The 7,429-nt window shown below is 37.0% G+C and overlaps 1 long non-coding RNA gene across 1 annotated transcript; it reads left to right on the top strand.

Annotated features, from left to right (window-relative positions):
* The first annotated feature begins 355 nt into the window (after positions 1–355).
* Positions 356–7,106, top strand: LOC145670717 (uncharacterized). The gene is made up of 3 exons (XR_014128391.1): positions 356–571; positions 4,304–4,472; positions 6,422–7,106. It is a non-coding gene; the product is annotated as an uncharacterized LOC145670717 (long non-coding RNA).
* The last annotated feature ends 323 nt before the right edge of the window (positions 7,107–7,429 follow it).

Here is a 7,429-nt window from a genome sequence, read left to right as displayed (position 1 = left end):
TCGATTTTCCCCATGGCTTTTCTATTTGAGTTTTTGTTTGGTTCATTTATGTTCAACCGTTTTCATATTGGTGCTACTGGACGTTTATCTGATACAGGTAACATATCTTGGCGGTCATTATGGATACTGTGACCAATATGAACACTCTTTTACCACATCGTTTTTTAGTTTTTAAAGATCTATCGAATGAGATGTCACTCCCCAAGTAGCACAGTCACGTTATAAACACGTCTTTTTTTGGGGTTCGAATTCAAAATGACGTCTTTTGAAAATTTGGAACGTCTTTATCACGTACCAAAATGGTAACAAAAATGACGTGTCAAGCATGACCTAAATTGTACGTGTTTATCACGTGCCAGAATGGTACAAAGAATCACGTGTCGAACATCACCAAAAATAGACGTCTTTTTTAGGTGCTAAAAAGCGCGGACGTTCCCCGTACTGTAACTGCGAGCAGTGCATGCTGGGAATCGTGAGCCATTTGCAGAATCGTGTTTTGATTGTATGATGTGTGAATATACATAATGTGTTTTGTTAAAGGCACCTGTGATAAAGGTCAGCTTTAAGACAAGTAAGTATAATTCCTATCCTATTCCTATCTAGGTGCATTCTGTGTAAAATTCAACAGATTGAGTATTGTAATGTAGCGTTGCCTATGGTTTCTTATTACAGTGTATTAAAATACCGTAGAAAGAACGAGGATACCTACATTAGGTTAACATTTGCAGACGCCTGTATCAAATTAAATATTTTAGGTAGAATACTATATAAAATATTAATAGTGAAGGTAGTAAAATGATAATGTATGTTTTATTATTCTCAATAAACCGTATATGGGAGTGAGTATGCATGGGAAAGTATGTCATTCTGTGGTGCAGTTTTACTATACAGATCCATAGATTGTAAAATGTACGAAAAGTTTGCCTATTTCATGTCGAGAACAGCACCAACCAACCTCCGCGGGGCTTCTTCTAACCCGTTCCTACTACTACTACTTATACTATGGATCCGTATAATAAAAACTGCACGCATTGTGGTACTATTTGCCAAGGCGAAAGATTGCTAAATACAAGGAAACAACGAGATGACAGTAAATGTATGCTTTTGGAGGCATTACTGGAACAGACGGTTCTACTAAATTTTGATACATTTCTTACATTTTCAGGTTAGGTTAGAGCATTGTATTTCCTATAGCAGAATATGCACTAAATGAGGAGCTCCATTACTACTTGCAGATTGCCTTCACGGGGGTTAGTATAAATATAGAGTAGACGCATGGGGCAAGGCTCTAGAACACAGGTCCCCCTCCCACTTAATTGTAACAAAGACAGAAAAGAACGTGCCGTGCGGGGCTCTAACCCGCCTTCACTCGCTGACGCTCGCTCAACAATACATGTGAATTAAATGTTAAACTTTGGTACAGAAAAGAACCAATCTAGCTGTTAACCTATATGGGGGGACTTGTGTTCTAGAACCTTCCCGACGCGTGGCATATTAAGTACAGTGCATAAAGCACGAAACAACTTTTGCTAGGTGCCCACTAAAAAGCACAAATGCATTCTATTGGAATCAGTGCAGGAGCACAGCAAGAGGGCCCGAGCGGCAACGAGGGGGTGCGTTCCTAGGGAACAGGCACGTCAGCGACGGGGACTATGCGCGTAAAGAAGAATAGTGGAAAAGCACACTTACGTTTACAATGCTTTCACTATCACTCAAAATGCGGCTTCACTCGAGCAGACGGTTCTACCAAATAGAAAATTTATAGGTAAAATATTATAAGAAACATTTTTCATGAAGGAATGAGAGTGTGAATATAAGTAATTACTGTCAGTGTACAGCATATTGAATTGAATTTTAAGTGATCAGTGAAAGTATTGTATATGTAAGTGTGCTCTTCCACTATTCTCGTTTAGACGTATATTCCCCGTCGCTGACGCGCCTGTTCCCTACGGACGCATCCCGTCGCTGCCGCTCGGACCCTGTTGCTGTGCTCCTACTCTGACTCGGTTATATATTATTCCTGCTTTTTAGTGGGGAGTTGATATAAATTGGTTCATGTTTTATTCACTGAAATTGTTACGCTTTACGTCCACGCTGTATTTGTACTGAGGCCTGAAGTCAATCTGCAAGCACTAATGGAGCTTCTGATTTAGTTAATGCTCTGCTAAAAGAAATGCATTGTTCTAACCTGATATGAAACTGTAAGAAATATGTCAAAATTTGGTAGAACCGTCTGCCCGAATAATGCCCAAAATTCATTTCAATTTGCTGTGTACTGACATTAATTACTTACATTCACACTTTCATTCCTTCACAAAAATATGTTTCACATCGTATATTACCTATGAATTTCCTGTTAGGTAGAACCGACTGCTCGAGTGAACCCCTTTGGGAAATGACCCTCGGCAATTGGTTGCAATGCCAATCGTGTATGACTTCAGAGTTAGAAACAACGAGCCCTATGGAAGTTCTAACCCCTTCGCTCACTCAGTTATGTTTTGTTTAGCCTTTTCTAGCACTACTGTCTTAAATTTAGTGAAAAAATCCACAAAATCGATGAATATTTGGTAGACCCGTTTGCTAAAGTAGTGCCCCCCTTGTATATGTGCATAATCAGTGGGAGGATATTACTCCAGTTGAGAGCACTCTCAAACTGCAAGCATCGCCCTACACACCCTCACAAGACACTTGGCTACCGTAACTGTGCTACAGAATTCGGTGTGGAAATCATAATAATGTAACGGGTTTTTGACTGTTCCAATATTTTGTTCATTAATTGAGTAGACAGCTCCCTCGCATTTTAGATTACAGTACTTTCTCCAGTGCCAGCATGTGATGATGGATACTTATCAATGTTGCCACTGAAGTTCAAAAAATATATATTCCAGCTCAATTAAGTATCCTTACATGACTATATTATTATGATTTCCACTGCTAATCGTGAAACGATTCAAAGGAAACCAAATGTCTTATTAAGGGACCGTGGTTGGGGGCTGCGGATTAACAATGGAAGTCTCTTTGGGTCAAAAACCTGCTTTCAGGTAGAACACCAATTCCTCATCATTAAAAAGAAATGAAATTAAATATTTAGTTTCACGCCCCAGGAAAGGCACCGAGCCTAAGGAAGATGGTGATAATGAAATGTGAAAAATGGTGGTATGAAGAAAGTGGGCGAAAACGGGAGAATGTCGAGAAAACTCAGGCACATGGTGTTTGTCCACCACAAATACCACTTGGCACGAGCTGGGATCGAACCGGGGACCCCACGCACTAGAAGTGAACGCTCTACCACAGGCACTGCAGCCCCATCAGTAAAAAAAAAAAAACATACCTCATTGCTTCGGGGCTTACATATCTGCTGCCCCTCCCAGAGTAGGATATTTTTTATTTTTTAAAAAAATAAAACCTACCCCAGAATTGGAGCTCTTGATTTTTTCAAGCTTGTATTATAAATGTAAGATTTTTTTTTTTTTTTTTTACACGTTGCAGAATTTAAATGAAGCAATACATAGCAAGAAATTACTTGTCTTGGTGTTTTTGGTCAAAAAATGTCCGCGTTCGAAAACGCAGGTAGTCATTTGTGTTCTTTGTGTTCAAGATGCGATAGTTTACGCTCTCACTCCGTTCTCAAATCCGATCCCTGCTTCTTATGGGGCCGCGGTGGCTCAGTGGTAGAGCGTTCACCTCTGGTGCTTGGGGTCCTGGGTTCGATCCCAGCCCCGCCAAGTGAACTTTGTGGTGGACAAACACCGTGTGCGTGGGTTTTCTCGGGGTTCTCCCGTTTCCTCCCACTTTCTTTATTCCACCATTTCATCCATTACTCATCATCACCGTCTCCTTTAGCCTAATCGGCATAACCGTGGGACGTAAAACTCGTAAAGATTTTCCGATCCCTGGTTCTTGTTAACAACGGGCAGACAATAATCCATAAAATCTATCTGTCCACAAGTTTGTCAATATTTATTTTACGTATCTTTCCATTTAAGAAGTGACCATTCCTGCACCGAGGTTGAGACGATTTCAGACTCTTCTTCACACCGTCCTTTACGCTGAAAATATCCAGAACAGAAAGCATGTGAAATTTATGGCTGATATTTTCCTGCTAACTCATTTTCCTCTATAAGCTCTCAGTTTTTTTTTTTTTTTTTTTTTTAATACAAAATGCAGTAAAAACTCACTTTACTGTTTACATGAAATTAAACTGCTTCATTTCATGTTAAATGTATTTAGTCGTTGTAATAAGCCTAGCTGTAAATACATGTTATTTGCCAAAATAAGCCTTGCATGTACTCCCACTTTCCAGAGCGTGTGGCCAATGCTCCTGCAAATGATGAATTGATCAACAGCAGACCACCTAGCACGGAATCTTTCTTAACTGAACTTGAAAGCCGTAACTCTGACCCCTTTCTGCTCGTCTAGCTGCTCTAGAAATATCACTGTGGAGGATGACATACATACCAAAGTTGCGACAGGTGAGTTTTTGACATGTTATTTTATAATACCCATGTAAGAAAATGCCGAGTAAGAAGAAAAGAAAGAAAGTAGTAATATTTTATTAGTACTTAACTAAAATAAAATAATTGTTGAACAAGGCAATACTTTTATGTAAACGAAATATTCAATTTAACGTTCCACGATCAGGCACTGAGGCTAAGGGAGTCGGTGATGATGAGAAGTGAATTAAATGGTGGAATGAAGAATGTGGGAAAAAATTGGAGAACTCCAAGAAAAGTCGCTTGAAGTGAGCTGGGATCGAACCAGGGGCCCCAGGCATCAGAGGTGAACGCTCTATCACCGAGCCACAGCTGCGCCAATTTTATTTAAATGTAACTGTTTCAGCAACTACCCTTGTCTTCTTCAGATACACTCTATTTATTTATTTATTTATTATTTTAGATTTTTAAAGATTTCTTTGTTTATTAATTTTTATTCCTTCAGCAATTATTTTATTTGACTTATTTATATATAAGCATAGCTTTAATATGGAATGTATCACATGTTATAGTGTTCGCGCTTTTTTTTTTTTTTGAATGGGTAAAAGTGCTCCTCCCGAAAATGTTTTTCTCAACAGAGGGGTAAAATATAATTTTCACCAAAGAGAAGTTTTATTTTTATTATACTACTACTACTACTACTACTACTACTACTACTAATAATAATAATAATAATAATAATAATAATAATAATAATAATAATAATAATAATAATAATAATAATAATAATAACTGCCGCAACTTCTAACCCTGCTCAGAACAAATAATGTGACGATTTTCACCCTACTGCTTGTGACAGAATTCTGGTTCTAGAAGTCTTATTTCTTAAAAATACTCCAGTAACAAGTGAGGGGGCGTTTGCTCACAATTTTTTATTTTTCGAAATACATAAGTTATACACCATTTTGTTTGTAATTTTCACTTTATTTTTTGTCATATTTTGAAATGCTAATATATGTTTCGTCTTGCATCATAAATTTAACTTACCAAATCGTATCCAATCAGAATAAAATTTCTTATCACAGTAGAAGGATACCTTTTCTGGTTAGTTCCACCTGTGTACAGCTTGTCAGATTGCTGCATCCGATAGCGCAGTTCTGTCACGATATGTAAATGCAGAATTTTGACTTCATTTTGGGGGTTACATAGCAGTAGTGAAAGATAATACATGTAATTTCTATCGTTGTCTAGTTGTGTTTGATAAATGAGTAGCTATATTATTTTATTATTAGAAAGTTCTTTGTTTCATACCATAAAAACTATTCTTACTACATCAGTCTGCATCAGTTATGATCCCAGTCCCCGCAAAGTGAACTTTGTGGTGGAGAAACACAGTGTGCGTGGGTTTACTCGAGGTTCTCCTACTTTCTTCATTCCACCATTTCATTCAGTCTTCATCATCACCGTCTCCTTTAGCCTAGCCGACATAAAACTGTAGGACGTAAAACTCAGTTTTTTTTTTTTTTTTTTTGCATCAGTTGTAATATCGTATCAATATACTTGGTCGTCACTTTTAGCTCACATCCTAAAGTTGGTCTTAGAGTGGCATTTTATATTATGAGAAAATACGTGATGTAGGCTTCTATGAGTGTTTCAGAATTATTTGTCATGTATCTGTATATATAAAGTTTTATATCCCCCAACTTGTTTGATCCTCCTGAACAATCAGAGTTAACAGCTGCAATAAAATCAAAAGTTAAGCTATTACAGAATAACTAAAATTAATGGTAGTTTAATTTCGCTGTATGGAAGGCCGTTAAAAGTGGATTTTTGAGAATAAGTGACTTCATGCAAGCGAGTGCAGTAACTAATCGTTTTATTGCGTATTGATTGTAGTTGCACATGACGTATTGTATTTTTTTTTTTTTAATTTTCTCCGCACCTGAAAAATTGCACTATGATTGTTCATGATTTTTTTTCTGTTTCAGTGTTCCTATTTGTCATCGTTGGGAGGAAAAGGGACCTTTCTCTGATGCTTGGTTTCCAAAGAGCTGGCGATGAAATTTAACTCCCGCGGAAAAAAAGAGCAAAGTTCACGTTGTGCAAACTAGCCTTAAAGACACTTATCATTCGTGAGTAAAAATAAAGATCTTCAAATGAACAATTGCCACAAATCTTCAAAACGTTAGTAGAAAGATATTCACTTCCATCTGCCTTGTTGTTTGAGGATGAAAGGATTCGGCATGCTTGAAACATGTTGACCTGTTCCTCCTCGCTTTGTTGAAAATCAAGGTAAGGGCATCTCTTTCGAAAACTAAAAGATGGAAGAAACTGCTACTGATATAATAGACGAAGAAGTGGGATACTTACCGCAGTCCCCATTTTTAACCTCCTTAAGCACGTGAGGCTTTTTTGATATGATGCTGTATTTCTGTACTTTCAATAACTATGAAAGGTGTTTTCCTTCATACGAAATTTATAGGAAAATTTAATTATTTTTATTTTATATTATTAAAAGATCTCTGTAAGTTTTAGATTATAACCAACAGATATGCATTGTCTACATATTTCTTGTTTGTATTACAAATAATATAGACAATCAGTGTTTCTTGTTGCATTACAAACAGTATGAATATTATTTTATACGACAAAACGTGCACATTGTACATATAACTAATAAATGTAGAATTCAAATTAATGGTTGTGTGTTTTCGCTTTCATCCCTCAGAGATTAATTAATTTTAAGATGTACTTTCTTTTTCGATTTTTCACCTCCAAAATAAAGGTGTCTTAAATTGGAGTTATAAAAGTTTAGTCGTAAATTTTGCACTGTCAATAAAACCCATTGTTCTTGTGTGTGTGAGTGTGTGTTGGATGTGGGTGGTTGTGTTTGTGTGTATGTGTGCGCATACTAGCGTAATAATGGATAGCTATAAAATTTAAGAAAGCACGTGTTGTACCGTAATTTCATTAAGAAGAAGGTACTAGTAAATGCA

The sequence above is a fragment of the Thermobia domestica genome, chromosome 14 (genome assembly GCF_964235325.1).
Source record: "Thermobia domestica chromosome 14, izTheDome1.hap1.1, whole genome shotgun sequence".
In the NCBI taxonomy this organism is placed as follows: Eukaryota; Metazoa; Arthropoda; class Insecta; order Zygentoma; family Lepismatidae; genus Thermobia; species Thermobia domestica.
Note: the sequence above shows the minus strand (reverse complement) of the source record. Positions and strands in the feature narration are given on the sequence as shown.